General features: G+C 42.6%; 1 protein-coding gene across 13 annotated transcripts in view; it reads left to right on the top strand.

Annotated features, from left to right (window-relative positions):
- LINGO2 (leucine rich repeat and Ig domain containing 2) overlaps positions 1-21216 on the top strand; it is a 2408131-nt gene that overhangs the window by 1998541 nt on the left and 388374 nt on the right. For 2 of the 13 annotated variants that reach the window (XM_073667671.1, XM_073667664.1), the window contains exon 1: positions 19269-19614. The exons of the other annotated variants lie outside the window; for them this stretch is intronic. The gene's annotated coding sequence lies outside the window, so the exon portion shown is untranslated. Of the gene's footprint in view, positions 1-19268; positions 19615-21216 lie in introns of those variants that run through there. 13 annotated transcript variants of the gene reach the window in all.

Raw genomic sequence — 21216 nt, 5'->3', positions numbered from 1 at the left:
GGTTCTGACCATAATGTCGACCCTCGTTCCCAAACTGTAACTCCTGTTGGTGGAGACAATGAGGAAGACGATGATGAGACTCAAATAACTGATTGGAGCGACAACTTTAGTTTTTTGTCAGGGCAGGAAGAGGTTGGCTCTGAGGACGACCGGTGTGATAACACACTAGGTCATGATGACGAGGTTGGAGTTCCCACTTACTGTCAACCCACAGTCAGCCAGTCGATGAGGTCAGCAGAGGAGGTGGAGGAGGATGCTAGTGACGACGAGGTCAGGTTGCGCCTTCCTGGACAGAGACGTAGTACTGGAAGCATGTCAACAACTACATCCTCAAACACAACTCTGCCTCTGACCACAAGTCGTGGTGGCTCTTCAGGTCGCATGGGTGCTAAACCTTGCATAGCCTGGGCATTTTTTCAGATCAATAAAGATGACCCTCTAAGTAGAGGCCAAAAAATACATAGTTTGAGTACTTCATGCACGAACCGGCACATGGATATGAAGCATAAGTTGCAGTGGGTAGCTCACTGTGCTACAATGCGGCCTAGCCGGCCGGGCCAACCGCCGTCTGCCACATCTTGTGCATCCACAGCCTCTTCATCCTCTGTGACTGGGGGGACAGCAGTCACACCTGTTTTGGGACGCAGACCTGCCACCTCTTTACCCGCAACAGCCAGCGTGATTGGCAGGTCATCATTTTCTTTGGAGGTGGAAATACCAACTGGTGTTCAGCGCTGTCCGACATCGATAGCACCACCTTTGGATCAAGGCAACCTAACATGTCCGCCTGCATCTTCCTCACAGACCGGCAGTTTGCTGGGGACACCCTTCTCAACCCCGTCTAAGCACAACAGCCAGCCTTCGGTTCCTCAGATGTGGACAAGTAAAAGACCATTTCCTCCTAGCCATGAGAAAGCTAAGAGGTTGAATTTCACCATCTGCAAGCTCTTGGCTACAGAAATGCTGCCTTTCCGCCTGGTGGACACAGAGGATTTTCGAGACCTTATGTCCGTCGCAGTGCCCCAGTACCAGATGCCCAGTCGACACTACTTCTCAAAGAAAGGTGTGCCTGCGCTCCACCAGCATGTCACACACAACATCCCCGCTTCTTTGAGAAACTCTGTGTGTGACAGGGTGCAATTCACCACAGACACTTGGACAAGTAGGCATGGACAGGGGCTTTACATGTCGCTGACTGGGCACTGGGTAACTATGGTGACAGCAGGACAAGGGGCTGCTGTCCAAGTCTTGCCGTCCCCACGAGTTGTGCGTCAATCCTCTTCATCTCGAAGTTCCTCCACTGCTTCTGCCTCCTCAACCTCCTTTCGGTCCTCCACCTGCACCCAAAGCCTGTCTGGTCATGCCACAAGCTTTCTAACTGCGCAGAAGGGATCCTGCACACCTCCTTACTATGCTGGCAGCAGGGCTCAACGTCATCAGGCAGTTTTTACTTTGAAATGTCTGGGAAATGTGGGTCACACAGCTGAGGAGTTGTGGTCAGCTCTGGAGAACCAGTTTCATGAATGGTTGTCTCCACTGTACCTGAAACCCGGGAAGGCCGTGTGCGACAATGCTGCAAACCTGGGTGCGGCCCTTCGCCGGGGCAATGTCCCACACGTGCCTTGTATGGCTCACGTGTTGAACCTGGTTGTCCAGCAATTTTTAGCCCGCTATCCTGGACTAGATGGCCTTCTGCAGAGGGCACGGTCGCTGTGTGCTCACTTCCGCCGTTCGCATCCCGCAGCTCAGCGACTTACATCTCTACAGAAGTCGTTGGGCCTGCCACTTCACCGGCTAAAATGTGATGTGCCTACCCGGTGGAATTCAACTCTGCACATGTTGCAGCGACTGTGGCGGCACCGACAAGCCCTGGTGCAATACATTGTGACGTATAGCCTGGGCCAATGGGATCCAGAGGTGGGGCAAATCACGCTGGAGGAGTGGTCTCAGATCAGGGACCTATGCACCCTTCTGCACAGTTTTGAAATGGCGACAAAGATGTTTAATGCTGACGATGCCATTATCAGCATGACTATTCCGGTGATATACATGCTGGAGCACATGTTAAACTGATTTCGGAGTCAAGTGGTGGCACAAGAGGAGGTGGAGAAAGTAGAGGAGGAGGAGTTGTATGCGGAAGGGCTAACATCTGCAAGGTCCAGACGGTTGGCAGCACCAAGGCGGCAGGCATGTGAGGGTGGGGGAGATGGTTTTACCAGGGCGCATGGTAGCAGCCAAACTAGTGAGGAAGGTGCAGGAGCCAAGGAAGAAGTGGAGGACGAACTGATGGAAGACTCATCAGATGAGGGAGACCTTGATCACATTTCTGCTGTGCGAGGTTGGGGGAAGAGGGCAGAGGAAGGAAGCATGATTGCTACCTCGCCACCAACACAACAGGGACTTGGTGCTCCTGGATGCGCAAGACACATGAGTGCCTTCTTGCTAAACTACCTGCAACATGACCCTCGAATTGTGACAATTCGAAATAATCCCCAGTACAAAAGTAAATTTGCAGAAAGAGATGCACGCATGCAGGAGTATCAGCAGAGACTGTTGCAGAATCTTACATGTGCTTTTCCACAAAACACTAGTGGTGCACGTAGTGTATCTCACAGTGCCAACTTGCCAACCATGGGACCGTCGAGTGTTCAGCACTCAAAACGTAACAGAAACACAGTATCTGCTGTTAACATCAATTTTGCGGAATCATTTCACAACCTTTTTAGCCAATCCTTTGCAAGACCACAGGAGACAAGAAGTCTGACACATAGTCAACGCCTAGAGACGATGGTACAGGAGTATCTGCAAGTAAACATTGAAGCCATGACTGTGTCACTGGACCCTTGCTCTTTTTGGGCTTCCAATCTGGATAAATGGCCGGAGCTCGCCACTTACGCCTTGGAGATCTTGTCATGCCCCGCAGCCAGCGTTCTGTCTGAACGTGTGTTCAGCGCTGCTGGTGGTGTGCTGACATACAAGCGCACGCGGCTCTCTACTGATAATGTAGACAGACTCAAAGATGAACAAATCATGGATCCGAAACGACTTTTCTACCCCTGTGTCATCCTGGGGAGAGTAAAAGCTTGATGATTTGTTAAAATCACCTCACCAACTGTTTTAAGCTTTCAAATTACTAATCATGTTTTTCTGTATCTTGGCTGGAAAATAATTTGGGCCTTGCAGCAGTGTGCAGTACTGATTCTATTAGGCCATCTATGCTAAACTCCACCAGATTTAAAATTACTAATCATGTTTATCTGTATCTTGGCTGGAAAATAATTTGGGCCTTGTAGCAGTGTGCAGTACTGATTCTATTAGGCAATCTATACTAAACTCCACCAGATTTAAAATTACTTATCATGTTTATCTATATCTTGGCTGTAAAATAATTTGGGCCTTGTAGCAGTTTGCAGTACTGAGTCTATTAGGCCATCTATACTAAGCTCCACGAGCTTTCAAATGAATAATAATTTTTAGCTGCATCTAGCTCGAAAAATAATTTTGGGTCTCCTAGATGCGCAAGACACATGAGTGCCTTCTTGCTGCACTACCTGCAATATGACCCTCAGATTGTCAGAATTCGAAATAATCCTGACTACTCGGTTGCCACACTCTTAGATCCCCCACACTCTTCGATCAACCTTTTCATTTTAATAAAGAACAAAAAAATGGTCATTTTTGAAATTATAAGCATTAGCAGGTTATTAGAAACTGAAATCAAACAGTTTTTAACTCAAAACTTTATTCTAGGTGATGTTACATTTGCACATAGGACCCCTTGTTCGAAAGGAACTTCTGAACTCTCTCGTCCATTGAATTTGTCAGGTTTTGGATGGTTTCTTCTTCAATTGTTTTGCATGAGAACAGAATACCCTCCCAGAGCTGTTGCTTAGATGTGAACGGCCTCCCGCCATCATAGACACTCCTTTTGATGATGCTCCAGAGGTTCTCAATGGGGTTGAGGTCTGGGGAGCATGGAGGTCATACCATAAGTTTGTCCCCTTTTATGCCCATATCAGCCAGAGATGCAGATGTGTTATGTGCAGCATGAGACTGTGCATTATCATGCATGAAAATGAACTTGCTGCGGAATACACGGTTGTTCTTCTTGAACCATGGCAGGAAGTGCTGTTTGAGAAACTCCACATACATTATGGAGTTCATCTTTACCCCTTCAGGGATTCTAAAGGGGCCGACAATTTCTCTCCCCATGATTCCAGCCCAAAACGTTACTCCACCTCCTCCTTGTTGGCGCTGTAGCCGTGTTTGCATGGGGTGTCCATCAACCAGCCATCCTCAACTCCATCCATCTGGACCATCGAGCGTTGCATGGCACTCATAGGTGAACAAAACAGTTTTGAAGTCAGTCTTCATGTATTGTTTGGCCCACTGGAGCCGTTTCTGCTTGTGTACAGTGGATAGAGGAGGTCAACAGGATGGCTTACGCACAGCTGCAAACCTCTGAAGGACCCTGCATCTTGTTGTTTTGGGAATGTTGGAGGCACCAGCTGCTTCAAAAACTTGTCTGCTGCTATGACAAGGCTTTTTTGCCTCTGCTCTTTTAACCTGACGTAATTCCCTGTAGGAAAGAGTCCTCAATTTTCCCTTATCAGCACGCACACGTGTGTACTGTGAATCAGCTACATACTTCTTGATTGTGCGATGATCAGGATGAAGTGTCTTGGCAATGTTGATTGTAGTCATGCCTTGACCTAAACACTCCACAATTTGTTGCTTCTCAGCAGCTGACACATCCTTTTTCTTTCCCATTTTGGCAGAAAATGTAGGCTGCTTAATAATGTGGGACAGCCTTCTTAAGTAGTCTTGCCTTTCATTGGACACACCTGCCAAACTAATTAGCACAGGTGTCTGCAATTGCTTACAGTGATATAAAGAGCCCTGACACACATCACCATCAATGAGTTTAACTGACAAACAAAAAAATTCCACCCGTGGATTGTGGTCAGAGTGAACCGCCGCTGCAGGGCAGACCGCTGAGGCTGGTGTTGTGGATGCAGCAGAGCATAGTATAACTCCCCATGGGAGGAGTATAGCCTCAGGGCAGTGTATGCGGAGGATGGGGGTGATGGTGCAGGGCAGCAGCAGTAATGACTCGGAGTCAGTTATGTAGTCAAGGGCCTTTACTCACAGTTCTTATTATCCAGACCACTTCTGCAGGTAACGGTTGCCCACGTCGTACTGTGCTCACCAGGTGAGGGACTCGGCCAACTCCCAGATAACTTTGGAGCGCTTCACAGGACCCCCTTTGTGTGTCCTTTCTCTGGCCTTTCTTACCCCACCAGAGACCACGCTTCTGTCTGGCTGCCTCGGGCCTCCTCTTAGTAAACTTGGCGCCAGTTTCCCTGACCCTATGTGGTGCCTTCCTAGCGGGTGTAGCGAGGGGCTGCGCCACATAAAATGTCACAGCCTCCGGTTTCTAGCTGAGGGTCGTTTCCCGCCTCCACTAGTTTCGGGGACCGGTCTCCCCCTTTGACCTGACCCTTCCACGCAGGTGGATTCGGGCGTGCGGTGGCGACTTGCCCGTCCGCACCCCTGGGATCCCTTCGTTCCTATTTCCTGGAGCCTTCTCCGCTCCTTTTCCTTCCTTCTCCCTTTTCCAGGCCTGGGCCTCTTTTACTAGGCCCGCCTCCGGAGCAGAGCTCATGCAGAGCCCCTGCTCCCTGTCACTTCTGCTCAGACTTCTCTGCACTGAACTAAGATGGTGCCCACCTTTTATACTCCCTTCTCAATGCACCCAGGAACTGCTTCCTCCCTGCTCCTGCACTACAGGGTTCCCCTTCCTTGGTGTTCCCTCCCCCCACTCCAGCCAGGGACAGGGACTGTCGTGCCCATCTCAGGGGCATATTTGTCGCCCTGCCCCACGGCAATGTGGTGTAATGCATGCAGATGTCGGGGTCCTGATCCACACTCCATCCTTACCTGAGAGTGAGATATCACACCTCTGGGTGAGGTGCAATACCTCTGTAGCAACCGAGCCCTCAGGTTGCTACAGTTCCATTTATCTTCAGCCTAGGTGACGTATTGCGATACAGGGCCATGATTTTGGCTATAAAAGGGTCCCCTAGACCCCTACCCCAAGCTTTTTAAGAGAATAATATATGGCGTGCCAGGAGACTCTATGGAATGCTTTCTCAGCATCCAACGAGAGTATCTAATTACAAATTTTTATCTGCATCTAGCCCAGGAAATACTTTGTGCCTAGTAGCAGTGTCTGCTATCCAGCGGATTATCCCAGCTTTTAAGCAAGCTACACCACCTGTAGTTTGGAGACTTCATTTTTTCAAAGGAAAAGCTTCGGGCCCCCGGGATACTCAGTGAAGAGCATCGGGAGGCACCCCAAGGCACAGGGGCTGGGACTGGCGGTAGGACGCCTTGCGGTGGACCACCAAGCTCGATCCTTATAAAAGCTTTTTAACTGCAGCAGCTTTAGTGGACGCTACTGGAGCTGGAATTCCCGCAGCTGCTGGCATCAGACTTGCCCTCCAATAGATCCTTGTAAAAGGATTTAAAGTGTACTCATTCAAATTAGAGAGACAATTTAAATGAAAAAGCTTAGACCTACCTCCACCGCAGGGGGTCTCGCTCGACCCACCAGCGGACAGGCACCAGTATTGGGAGAGGGAGGCTGGCCGTCAGGGTCCACCGCAGCTCTGGCACAAACCCGGCGACACAGAGGTCACATGGGCAGGAACGGACTGGCCGTGTCGGCTTCGCACTTTTTTGGTTTTAGAAGGGCATGACATGCCTATATGTGTGTCTCCCCCTCCTTTTACTCCTCCACCTCTTTTCTTTTCGCATGACTATATGTACTTGTCACTTTTCCATGTGTTAGTTGTGTCTTCTGAGCAGTTTGTCAGCTTTTGGACACCTTTGAAGTGTTTTCTATGTGTTTTCTATGTGTTGCAATGTGTTTTTGTTTGCCTGCCATTGGTTTTAACGGTGTTCGAAGGTGCTCGTCGAACAGTTCAACGAACAGTTCGTCGAACATATGGGTGTTCGACGAACCAAACCGAACTCGAACACTACGGGGGTGGCTCAACACTAGTTGTTAGCAAAGTCATGGTAACGCCCTCATTTATACCTTTACCTCACTCTCATGGAACCTTGGTCTTCTACTGCAAAATAAAAATTGCATAAGAATAAAAATGGAATGTGACTGATGATGGCAGTGATGTCGACATATTTAACAATTTTCTTTATAATTATTGGACAATTTAATTCAATGTACACATTTTGGACACAAAATCATCTGTTTTTCCATATATTTTGTTGACATGGGTAACTTGCATGGTCACCCAATCTCAACCATTTTAAAAAGTGGTGAGAATATTGGGTGGGGTTAAACAAAGGGTCAGGGATGTAATAGGGAAGGGGCCACCATTGGTTTAATGGATTTATTAAATCATGCCAATAGATTGGCACGAACTACATAGTAAGCTGTACAGCTAACACGGTATAGTCTAGTAATAACAATGGTTGAATTGGGAAATTAGGAAATATTTTTTAACTATTTTGCTTTAATCTTTCTTAGTTGCTTTGGTAGAATTCATAAGAGCCTACATAAGTTCCCTATTTTTGCAACACACATAATAGAAAACATCAAATAACACAATTGGTTTGTCTGCTTCAAATAAGGATCAAGAATTATGGATTTAATAACCCGGAAAAGCAAAATCACAAAACATCCAGCCAGTCCAGCATCCGTAGACCTCTGACCTATATTTCTAGAAAGCATGAATTAAAAATGAGCTCATTCAATTTTCATTGACTGGTGAATATAGAAAACTATTTTAATGTAAAAAAAAACAACCTTTTCTTGGTAGAAAAATAAATACACTTATGGCATTTAGCTACCTTTCATATTCCATGATAGAAAAAAGTAGCCGTATCTAAGAAACTTTGCATATAGACATTACACACATTTTTGTAAATAACTAATGTATTTATCACACATAAATTGTCATTGTTAACAAGCTCAGAATTATTTCTAATTGCATGTTTCATGCCTGCATGTAGTTCTCACCAATATTCCTGACATATGGAATTAACACATTAGTACCTCCTGAACCGGTGTGGAAAAGGTGTCGCATTTTACAGTAAATCCACCCTACTTATTCCATTCCTGCTACTTTCTGCTTTCTCTCAGAGCTTCAACTCAATAAATATTTCTGTCCTGTTTCATTCCTCTTCATCCCTTGGTCTTTCATCCTGACCCTAATACTGACCCTAAAACTCCTGTCAAAACCTATTACTCTATCTCCATTGCAGAGTTTCACTCTACTACTGTTTTTTCTCTTGGATCTATTCGAGAAGGTGTCACATGCTTGCAAATTCTCAAGAATAAAATGTCATTATCTCCATTCTCAGTCACAACATAGAAAGCAGAAATTCCTTAAATTAATACAAATATCAGGGCCAGAGCAACCTACCAAGGACACAGGAGGCAAATGCATATAAAAAACACTGCATACCATGAACACTAGTCTATTGGTTCCTATCATTTTTACCTATGCAGTTCTTAAAATAAACCTGATTTTTTTTTTCTGTATAGAACCATGAATTGAATGTTATAGTGTCTGAACAAACAAATTAAAACTAATGCACGCTGTCTCATCATCATACGCTATTTGAAATTTGGTAGTACTGTATATTGTTTCGCTAAGTATATTGTTTCGCTAAGTGTTTTTGGCCCTAAGGTCATGGGCACTAGAGACACTTGGGTTAGTCTAGCAAATTACATTCAAGAAGTACATAAGTGCATCATTGCGTGCAATGCTCTCATGCACTTTTCTGAGTGCTATAACTGATTAGAAGGAATAGACCCTTGTGTAACAGCGATGAACATTATCCTTCCCTTTACATAAAAGATTGCTAGCATGTCCGTATTTCTATGTTCCTTTAATTGTTATATATGCACATTAGTAACAGTGGTCTCTGTTTTCTCAATTCACATTGTATGGAATAAAAATCTTTGCTGCAGTTTTAAACGTTACCATAAGATGGCTCTGGTGTAGCATACCGAGAGGAGGTTATATATAGGAGCCGTTACCATTAAGTGAGTCAGTGCGTGGCTGAAAATGTGCACAAGTGTACCCTGTGACTGAGGAGAATGTAGGGAAGTAAGGCTAAGTGCCCACAATGCAGAAATGCTGCTGATTTTTTCTGCATCTCCCAGGCAGGAAAAACGCATGCGGATTTTACATGCGTTTTTCCTGCCAGGTAGAAGCTTTTGTCAAGCATTTTTGCATGCATTTTCGCATGCGGATTATCAAGCGCTTTTCCAAGTGATTTTAGCATCACTTGGAAAAATGCTTGACAACTTGGTCACACTATATAAATCCATGCAACCAGTATGGATTTATATAGTGTAACCAAGTTAATAGTTAAAAAAAGAATAAAAATGGTAAAAAAATAAAAAAAAAACATTATGCTCACTTTCTGATGGCCCGCGGTGTTCTCTCCAGGGCGTCCTTCCTTCCCGGTGGCTTGTGGTGGTGTAAAAGGTCCTTTTACACCATCGCGAGCCACCGGAGAGCCAAGATGCACCGGATAGAAGACCGTGGGCCATCAGAAGGTGAGTACCCGGGTCTGGATTAGAGTCTCCTCTTCCTCAGACACGGGTACCATCCGCACATTGAATCGCTTAATATCCGCAAGTGCACATGTAGTCATGTGGATATTATGCGATTCAATGCAAGTCAATGGCAGTGAAAACACCGCGTTTCCGCAAAAATAATGGACATGCTGCGGATTTTTCCACAATGATAATCCACAGCGGAAATTTCCGCAGCATGTGCACAGCACATGCGGATTATCATTGGGGACCATGGGGCACGTATTACCAAGCATTTTTTTAAGAGTTTTCGCTGTGGAAATTCCGCGGCAAAAATGCTTGAAAAACGCATAGTGGGCACGCAGCCTAAGAATGAAAGCCAAAGGTTGTCGTCATCAGCCCAAAAAAACTAAAAATGAAATCTTTATCTCGGTGTAAAATATACTACGCGTTTCAAGAGCTACCAGATGAAGAGAATGTACACTCTTGAAATGCATTATAGATTTTGCATCAAAATAAAGGATGACTTGATTGTTATTTCTGTTCTGATCTTTTTTGGAGAGCACTGAGTAATGACAACCTGTTTTTCACTTCCATATTTCCTACACTATCCATACTGACCCCAATGGGACATCTAGGGTTAGGAGATCTGGCAGCCTACTGCAAAGCAAAGTGTTGTTTCTGTATAACCTATATGGAAGTTGCAATTCTAGAGCAACCACACAAGTTGAGAACACTAGTAAACATCCCTGGTTTCCAAGAACTAGAAGTTTTATTTTCTGGTGACGTAGCCATACATAGGGTTTGCGTAACAAAATGTTACTAGTTTGGACAGACATAGTGACATTATGTCTTTTTGATTTTTGTTGGGGATGTTGGATTTTTTTAATTAACAAGTAGGAAAAGGGGATTTAAACTATAGTATTTTTTTATTTTTCTAATTTTAAAGTCTTTTTTAAAAATATTTTTACATCATTATATTTGAACTGAAAATTGTTTGATCACTGGTACAATTAACATAAAATAGTTTTGTATTCTAAATTTAGCAGTCAATTATGAAGCTCTGGCAGGGCTTGATAGGAGCACAAAGATAGCTGACATTAGGCCCCATGAGGCATGACACCCACCAGTTAAATGCCATGGTCACCATTGACTGCAGCATCTAATGGGTTAAATGGCAGCAATATAATCCAGCTCTGATCACTGCAGTTAGAGACAGATGTGGGGAATCTGCTGCAGATACAAGCTGCGCAATACGACATAAATTTTCATTGTATTGTCTTAAAAGGGTAAAGAGTGCAGTCTGAAACCATCAAACTTTCTGTTCTTTATTGTGAAGAAACAAAGACTAGTGTTGCTAATTATATTCTGCAATCATTCTTAGAGGGGACCTCGGCATGTACCACTTACATCACAAATGGCAGAGATTGAGTAATGGGGGAATGGGGCTAGGTGAATAGTTTTTTTTTTTTTTATTGATGATTACCTGTATGGGGGCTGACATTCGGTGTATGGGGATATACAGTGAGGTCATCATTTTGGGGGCCTTCAAACTGTGATAGGGTGATGTGGGGGCTTTCATAAAGTATGGGAGAGTTTTTGGGACCATGAACAGTATGTGGTGGAACTGAGGGGCGATCATGCTGTGGAGGTATCATACTGAGTGGCGGTCATCATACTATGTGGGAATCACAGGTCATTATACTATTTGGGGGCTATCATACTGTGTGTGTGGGGCTGTGGGGGTATTATACTATGTGGAGGCCATCATACTGTGTAAGGGGGCTGTGTGGGGTCCTTCATATTGTGTGGGGGCCCACCATACTGTGTGTGAGGGGCTGTGAGGGCATCCGTGTGTGTGAGTGGGTGTTTTGGGGGTACATCATGCTGTGTGATGGGGCTTTGTGGGTTCTATCATAGTGTATGAGGGGGCAGAATGGGATCATCATACAGTGTGAAAGGGATGTGTGGGGGCATCCATACACTGTGGAGGGCTGTGGTGGGCATCATATTGTGGGGTAGCTATGTGTGTGATCATACAGTGTGGGGGCTAAGGTGGAATCATAATGTGTTGAGGTCACTGGGAACATCATATTGTCTGTGTAGGAACTTTGATTACAACAAATTTTGTGGGGGTATGATAGGAGCAAAATACTTTGCTTGGGGTAATGTGAGGTCATCATACTGTGCGTGTGAAAAGTACTGTAGAGGAATTCCCTATGAGAGTAAAATAATTTGTTTAGGGAGCATTTTTGTTGGCATCATACTTTATGGGAGCCATGAAAGGGTTATTGTTGTGGGTGAGAACACTACAGGGCATAAATAGGATCAAAATTACTTGTTCCTCTCCTTATCTTTAAATGTTGGGTGTTTTGCCTTTCTGTGATGGTAATTAGGCACTGTTACTCTGCTTACTCTGCCATATTTATTTTTTTGAAGGAGGTGGGGCAATTAGGAGTTCTGCTGTGGGGCCCCATGATTGCTTTGTGAGCGCTTGCATTATACACACATTTCTCATTGCTGTCTTCCCACTATAATAAAATAAAATCACTGAACCACCATTTTAAAATTGGACACATCTGGCAATTTGAATACGGTCATAGTAAGATCTGTAACGATCCAATATAGCTGGTTAAACAGTGGTGCTTTATAAGTTTGTTACTGAGCATTGATGCTTTGTTTCTTTCTGCTTTTAATACCATGGGGTCAATCTGTTGTTCAGTTGATTATTATGGTTAGTATTGAACTAAACAGGAGCGGTAATCATCTAACTGCTGTCAATAGTTCAAGCTGTTCGCTAGCTAAGGACCTTTTCTGTAACAGGTAATCGGTATAGAACAGGGACACCTATTGGTCAATCCAACCTTCAACTCTGCAGACATTAGGGATTAATATTGAACAAATAAACTTCAAAACCTAATTACAGTTATCCTAAAGTCACTGGATGCAGTACACAAAAAGTCAGAGACCCATAAATATGTCACACACTTTCAAGTTTGTAATTTGCATATCAGAACTCTCACTTTCCTACTATTCTGCACTATTAGGACTCATTCAGATCACAGTAATTTTTCTCATAAAAAACGGCCAGAGTTTCACAAGTGTTTTTGGTCTGATTTTCATCAGCGTTTGTCAGTATCAGTTTTTATCATCAGTTTCAGAATTTTTTCTCCTCTGAAAAAAAATGATGGGGGTTTCTGAAGCATCCCCCGTCAAACACTCTGTGAAAAACGAACAGCTCATGGATGGCATTCAAGTGATTTTTTTTCACACACTTAGATTCACAAGTTTGGTCAATACAAAAATACACAGACATGTGAACATCATCATAGACTATAAAAATTACGAGTTCTGGCCAAGTTTTTCACTCATACCTGAAATTCTGTCCACTGAATGAACCCTAACAGGCGCTTCACGTGCTGAAGTTGCTATCTAATGTATGTTCTGCAGCCACGTGACCTGTACTAGAGATGAAATCTCCATGTATCTGCACAATCATGCCAGGTGTGTGTATATACTGTATGCCCCATACAGTATGATGCCCCCACAGTGCCCCCCACACAGTATGATGCCCCCCATTGACCACTCCCATTCCATTAGTTTGCATCTTAAACCCACTTACAAAAAAATAATACTCATCCGAAAGCAGTACAAGTCGCCAGCCTCCCAGGACAATGATACAGCTCCCCAAATCCGGGATTTTCTGACTAAATCCGGGACAGTTAGGAGGCAAGTATATATTGTGAGGTTTGGCACTAGAAGACACTGGAGCATCTCAAAAACAGGATTAAAACAGAGTTTGACCACAATCATTGCTGGGTAACTCTAGATGGAGATCACTCAGCAGGTGAACTGCAGACAAGCGGGACACAGAAGGGTTATCCGTTCCTAGAGAACTGGCATCCAGAGAGAACTTGAATGTGGTTGGTGAGAGCCAGGTGAAGAAGGAACCTCAGTTAAAGTATTATTTGTCCTTAGAGTTTAAGAAGTATGACAGTGCGGGCTAGACTATTATTACTTTCATACCTATAATATTTATGAAGTAGTGCCATAATTTATAGCTAATAGGCCCCAATACAAGATCCCCAACAGGCCATAGAGTTAACATCAGAGATAGTTAATAGTATGTGTATTTTCATATGGATCTAAGGGACCCTTTGAACCCTCTTAGGTTATAGGGCCTGGCTGCAACTGAACCCGGGGTCCTGTTTAAAATCTGAATAATGTTTTTGATTAGATTTATTTTAGGTTGTATGATTATACTTCAGTTTTCTGCACCACAAAGGTACCTCTGTAGGATTCGGGAAGCTGCTACCTCACAAGTGTCACTGTCCCTGCCCATGCATTGCTTCTGCCTCTCATCTCTGTATGCTGTGTACACTCAAAACCTCACCTTCCATTGTGCTGTAGCCAGAGCAACCTCACACAAAGGTAGCTGCTTCTACCACTATTGGATGTCTTCTCAATGTACACACAGCAGCTCCGGTAACACGGCTTCAGTAGATTTTTTTTAAAACCATGTAATCCATTATCTCTTAATGCTTTTAGTGTTGTAGGGGGTCTCTAGTTGCTAATACATACTGAATGTATATAAAGAGAGAGAATGAAGTGAAAGAATGAGAGAAAGAGAGATTGATCACATTTACATACTTCACATGTATGTGTGTCTGTATACAATCTGATATACACTCCTCAACACTGAGATTGTAACATCAAGAAGGAAAATTTGTGGAATTACACAGGATCATGTCAACATGTCAATGATATGCAAATGATGAAAAAATGGAAACAACATTTTCTAAATTTTTTTTTTCGGTATTGAATATGATTTCCACATGCACTTAAATGTTATAATTAAAGATTATTAATGTCTGAGCAATGTTCTGCCATACTGAATGCATTTGGGCACACAAATCATCAAAATCTATTTGCAATTGCCAACTAATGACATCCCAGAACGGCTTCATGGGAGACAAGTCTGGAGACACTGCAGGCCATGGTAGAATGATTAGGCCATGCAGGCTACTCACAGTGGCACAAGCAACATGTGGTATGGTGTTGTCATGTTTAGAAACGGTACCTGGAACATTTTAGAAAAATGGCCGTACCATTAGTTCCATGGTCAAATCAATGTAATGTCGAGCTGTACCTGGAATGAAGATTAGTGGGGTCCGGCTGCCATATATTATGCCACCCACAATATAATCCTGGGAATAGGATTGGTGTGACGTTCCCTCATTAAGGCCTGTTTATGGTGTTGTCCAAGTGGACTTCAGGCCAATCTCTGGTTATCATTGTATCCAAGACAAAAGTAGTACTCATCACTTCCATTCTTAATATTCATCACTTATTCGCTCATCACTTCCATTCACATAATTCTTAAAGAAGCACTCCCACAATTATTTCTTATTCCCTAAACCTGTCTAAATGTGTAGTGTAAGTGAATTGATATTCTTACTGATTGTCGTGCTTGCCAGTTCCAGCACCGCTCTGGTACTCTTCTCACTCAAGTGACTAAAATTCCAACTCATCAGATCACACAGTGTTTGAGCCGGAAGTTGCTATTACAATGTAAGTGTATCGAGTGTCAGAACAGGTCCCGTGAGTGAGGAGAGTACCGGAGCAGCATTGGAAATTAGGGAAGATGGTGATCAGTAAGTACAGTATACAGTTTTAGGTAATAAAAAAATTGGTGGAGTGCTTCTTTAATTGAATTGGCTGTATGTTTGGTGATATTATCTGCTGCAGAATACATTTGGAGCAAATAAGACACCTGCCTGATGGTTTTTCTTGGTGAGTACATATCTGTCTGTAGTTATCAACTTTGAGGACCAAAATTCCTAACACTATTTGCTCAAATGTAGAGCCAAATTTGCAGGGAATCTCCACCATGCTTCACTTTTGCTTACAGGTACTCAGTACTGTACCACTATCCAGATCTTTAAAGAGTCAGTGTTATAGCCAAATATTTCACTATTTTACTTATTAATCCAGAGCAACTTGACTTGCTTCTATTTCTAAGGTATGGCTTTTTGGCTGGAATTCTAACAAGACCACTTGTGGACAGACTTCTCTTAACAGTTGATGGGTGTAGCTGAGTCACAATGTTTTCTGCCAGTTCTGAGCTGATGGCACTGCTAGACATTTTCCAATTTACTGTAAAATGGAACTAAACATGACGTCTTTCATCTGTTGCATCAAGCTTCCTTGGCTCATCACTGTGTCTTCGGTTCTCAATTTTGCCCATTTTTGGTGCTTCTTCAAAAGAGCTTGAACAGCACATCTTGAAACCCCAGGGTGCTTTGAAATCTTTACCTGGGAGAGAACTTGCTGATGCAGTATAACTACTCTATTTTTCGGATTATAAGATGCATTTTTTTTCCTCCAAATTTGGGAGGAAAATTGGGGTGCTTCTTATAATCCAAGTGAGCTTACCGGGGGTGTGCGGCTGCAGTGGAGTGGGGTCACAAGAGGCAGGGTTGCTGCTTCAGGATGCCGGCGGTGGAAGGAGTGGGGCAATGCTGAAGGCCCTGGGTTCTCTTAAGATGCTGGTGCCAGTGAGTTCCCTTTCCCAATGATTTCCCTGCTGTGGACTTCAGGAAAATGGCTGACAGAGGCGGCACATGCGCATATTGAGATCTCGGGAGACGAGATCTCGGGAGACAAGATCTCGTCTCCAGAGATCTCAACCTGCGCATGTGCCGTCTCTGGCAACCATTTTCTCGAACCCCACCGCAGGGAAATCATTGGGAAAGGGGACTCTGCTCAATGGCGCCAACATCTTGTGGCCTGCAGCATCGCCCCACTCCTGCCTCCGCTGACGGCCTTCTGAAGCAGCAACCCTGCCTCCTGTGGCCCTACTCCACCGCCACCACCCCCCTGTAAGCTACCATTAAAACGGTCTATAAGACGCACCTCCATTTTATTTAAAAAAAGTATTTTTATTTTCCACCTCAAAATTTGGGTTGCTTCTTATGGTCCGGTGCGTCTTATAGTCCATAAAATATGGTAAATTTTGTCATATTGCTGTGATCAGTCTTGCTATGCCCTATGACCATTGACATAAAGCTGTCTTCTATAACCTCACGTTTGTAGCAGAGATTGGCTGTTCCTTGCCATGCTTTAAGCCTGCAACACAACCATTTCTGTTTCAGTTAAGGACCCTGTTTCAACTTGCATATAAAAATGATGATCATTATCACCTGTTTGGTGTAACTGGTTGTTCATACACCTGAGTATAATACTACAAAACCCTTGACTTTGTGCAAGTGTACCTAGAAGAAAGAGTGGTCACACCCAATATTGATTTTACATTTCTCTTCTGTTCACTCATTTTGCATTTTATTAATTAATAAATGTACAGTACAGACCAAAAGTTTGGACACACCTTCTCATTTAAAGATTTTTCTATATTTTCATGATTATGAAAATTGTACATTCACACTGAAGGCATCAAAACTATGAATTAACACATGTGGAATCATATACTTAACAAAAAATTGTGAAACAACTGAAAATATGTCTTATATTCTAGGTTCTTCAAAGTAGCCACCTTTTGCTTTGATGACTGCTTTGCACACTCTTGGCATTCTCTTGATGAGCTTCAAGAGGTAGTCACCGGAAATGGTCTTCCAACAATCCTGAAGGAGTACACAGAGATGCTTAGCACTTGTTGGCCCTTTTGCCTTCAATCTGCGGTCCAGCTCACCCCAAACCATCTCGATTGGGTTCAGGTCTGGTGACTGTGGAGGCCAGGTCATCTGGCGTAGCACCCCATCACTCTCCTTCTTGGTCAAATAGCCCTTACACAGCCTGGAGGTGTGTTTGGGGTCATTGTACTGTTGAAAAATAAATGATGGTCCAACTAAACGCAAACGGGATGGAATAGCATGCCGCTGCAAGATGCTGTGGTAGCCATGCTGGTTCAGTATGCCTTCAATTTTGAATAAATCCCCAACAGTGTCACCAGCAAAGCTCCCCCACACCATCACACCTCCTCCTCCATGCTTCACAGTTGGAACCAGGCATGTAGAGTCCATCCATTCACCTTTTCTGCGTCGCCCAAAGACACGGTGGTTGGAACCAAAGATCTCAAATTTGGACTCATCAGACCAAAGCACAGATTTCCACTGGTCTAATGTCCATTCCTTGTGTTCTTTAGCCCAAAAAAGTCTCTTCTGCTTGTTGCCTGTCCTTAGCAGTGGTTTCCTAGCAGCTATTTTACCATGAAGGCCTGCTGAACAATGTCTCCTCTTAACAGTTGTTGAAGAGATGTGTCTGCTGCTAGAACTCTGTGTGGCATTGACCTGGTCACTAATCTGAGTTGCTGTTAACCTGCGATTTCTGAGGCTGGTGACTCGGATAAACTTATCCTCAGAAGCAGAAGTGACTCTTGGTCTTCCTTTCCTGGGGCGGTCCTCATGTGAGCCAGTTTCTTTGTATCGCTTGATGGTTTTTGCAACTGCACTTGGGGACACTTTCAAAGTTTGCCCAATTTTTCGCACTGACTGACCTTCATTTCTTAAAGTAATGATGGCCACTCGTTTTCCTTTACTTAGCTGCTTTTTTCTTGCCATAATACAAATTCTAACAGTCTATTCAGTAGGACTATCAGCTGTGTATCCACCAGACTTCTGCACAACACAACTGATGGTCCCAACCCCATTTATAAGGCAAGAAATCCCACTTAATAAACCTGACAGGGCACACCTGTGAAGTGAAAACCATTTCCGGTGACTACCTCTTGAAGCTCATCAAGAGAATGCCAAGAGTGTGCAAAGCAGTCATCAAAGCAAAATGTGGCTACTTTGAAGAACCTAGAATATAAGGCATATTTTCAGTTGTTTCACACTTTTTTGTTAAGTATATAATTCCACATGTGTTAATTCATAGTTTTGATGCCTTCAGTGTGAATGTACAATTTTCAAAGTTATGAACATACAGAAAAATCTTTAAATGAGAAGGTGTGTCCAAACTTTTGGTCTGTACTGTATACTATTAATCCTTTTATTTTTTAACGTATTTTTTAGCTTTTAAATTTGTTTTTACACCTGCCTAAAACTTTTTCACAGTACTGTATATATACAAACCAAGGAATGCAGCAAGCATAGCAGCATGCACTTGTTCACACTTGTATGAGGTATTGATCAGGGTTTTTTTTTGTACTTTATATTTATTATACTACAAATGTTATTATTAAAAATACTAATATTACGATAATCGATACAAACATGGATGAACGTATTACAATAATAAAACGTAATGAATTATGCGGGCACACCACAGGTTCCATCTGCTGACAATGACACACCCTATTGTAAGAAGGGAGTCTTTTTTGGAAAGGTTATAATTAATTTAGGCATCCGCATACGACAATATCCATTTAGTGCACTGTTAGGAAACATCATTTGAAGTACCACAAATGATTAGAGTACATCTAATAGATCAGTCCTCTAAGGGTTAATTAAGACTCTGCCCTCCGGGGACAAAGAGGACCAGGAATTGTTTACTGTAAGAGTTTTCATGCAAACTGTAGTGTTTCTGCTGGAATCTAATTGTACCTGATGGACCCATTACCGTATAATCAGAGCGGCTCCCAAGCTGGATCTCAGGAGGTTAATTAAATGAATGAGGTAGTGCCCAAATCTAGGAAACAGACAGGAGGACCACCTTATTGTGCTCAGTAGCCCCACAGGAGAAGTATTGTTACTAAGGACAATCAGGTTGCTTGGCATGGGTGGCGTCCTTTACCTCTCGAGTTTATTAGGTTACTATTCCAAGACGTTGAGGATGACCCATCACTGTTCACCATCAATGACTTGGCCTTGTAGCGGCACACAGAGGACCTCACCAGGAGCTGGAATCCTAAACTGCTCTTAGCTGATCCTATGAAAGGCTGCTGTCTGTGCAAGGTTAAATGAACAGCAAAGGGAATGTTTGTGTCTTCCTCTTCAGATGAGAGGCTTTTAGAGACAGACAGGCAGTCACTAACTGCTATGCACATTGCAACATGAGCACAGCCAAGAAGAGATCAATGATTGGTAAGGGATTTTACTCTTTTCTTCATACATGCCATCCTGCTTGTGTTGTCCAGCAAAGATGCAGGGATCTGTACCATCGCAGACTGCTCTCTCCTTTCATTTACAGACATTGTGGAAATGTGCGTTCTCTTCTTTCTGTACAGCGTTAGCCTGTGCTGGGAGGAATTAACGCTAGGAAGAATGCTCAGCCAGTTCTATGGGCGGCTGACAGCAGAAAGGGATGGAGTGTGGGATTTGCATTGGGCTTTTCAAAGATTCGGCTTTTTTTAAGAGTGTCACATGTGGTTTCTACTTTTTAAACATCACAGTAATTGACATTTTGGAAATTGTAATTTTCCCTCTGTCCACAAGTAGAGTGGAATTCTAGATTGTATGGTAGGAGTATTCCACATATAGGATGCATTTGTGTGGAGGGAGGATTGCATGTGTGCTCTATGGGAATCACCACTGAATCTGAAATCAGCTTATTCCCATGAAATAAAGAAAAATAAGCGCTTATTACATTTATAAGAAGCTGAAAGTAATGATGAAGTTGTAATATAATTGTAATAATTGTAATATACATCACATATACAGTATATATACACATATATATTTATATATATATATATATAAATATATATGTATGGTATACACATATATTTTTTCTCTTTTTCGTTACAGAAGTTTGGTTATATTTTTTCCTGTACAGGTGCGCAAATGGGGCCTTGAATTGTAATACTTTTTATTTTAATATCTATCTGTCTTTCTATCCATGTATCTATCTATCTATTAATATATCTATCATCTATCTATTTATTTATGTATCTATTCATATATCTATCATCTATCTGTCTATCCATCCATCTATCTATCTATCTATCATCTATCTATTCATCAATCTATCTATTCATATATATATCATCTATCTATCCATCTATCTATCTTTCATCTATCTATCTATTCATCAATCTATCTATTCATCTATCTATCTATCTATCTATCTATGTATCTATCTATTCATCTATCTATATATCTATCTATCTATTCTTCTATCTATATATCTATGTGTCTATCTATTCATCTATCTATCGTCTATCTGTCTATCTATCTATTCATCTATCTATTCATCTATCTATTCATCTATCTATCTATCATCTATCTATCTATCATCTATCTATCTATCTATGTATCTATCTATTCATCTATCTATCTATCTATCTGCCTATCTATCTATCTATCTATCTATCTATCTATCTATCAATCTATCATCTATCTATCCATATCTATCTATCATCTATCTATCTATCTATCTATCTATCTATCTATGTATCTATCTATTCATCTATCTATATATCTATGTATCTATCTATTCTTCTATCTATATATCTATGTGTCTATCTATTCATCTATCTATCATCTATCTATCTATCTATTTCTATCTCTCCATCTGTGTCTATCTATTTATCTACTATTATCCAAATAACACATCTGTATGGGTCCTTCATGTGTTTATTTGATATTTTCTCATGTGCAGTTCATTACAGGGAACAGTACATTCATTTTGTAATTATACCGCATTAAATCGGATATTACCTGCTGTTGTAACACGCTATTAAGGTA

The sequence above is a fragment of the Phyllobates terribilis genome, unplaced genomic scaffold (assembly GCF_046119375.1).
Source record: "Phyllobates terribilis strain yellow unplaced genomic scaffold, ASM4611937v1 Scaffold_1__5_contigs__length_1240528914, whole genome shotgun sequence".
NCBI lineage: Eukaryota > Metazoa > Chordata > Amphibia > Anura > Dendrobatidae > Phyllobates > Phyllobates terribilis.
The sequence above is the reverse complement of the archived record's forward strand: the minus strand, read 5'-3'. Positions and strand labels throughout refer to the sequence as shown.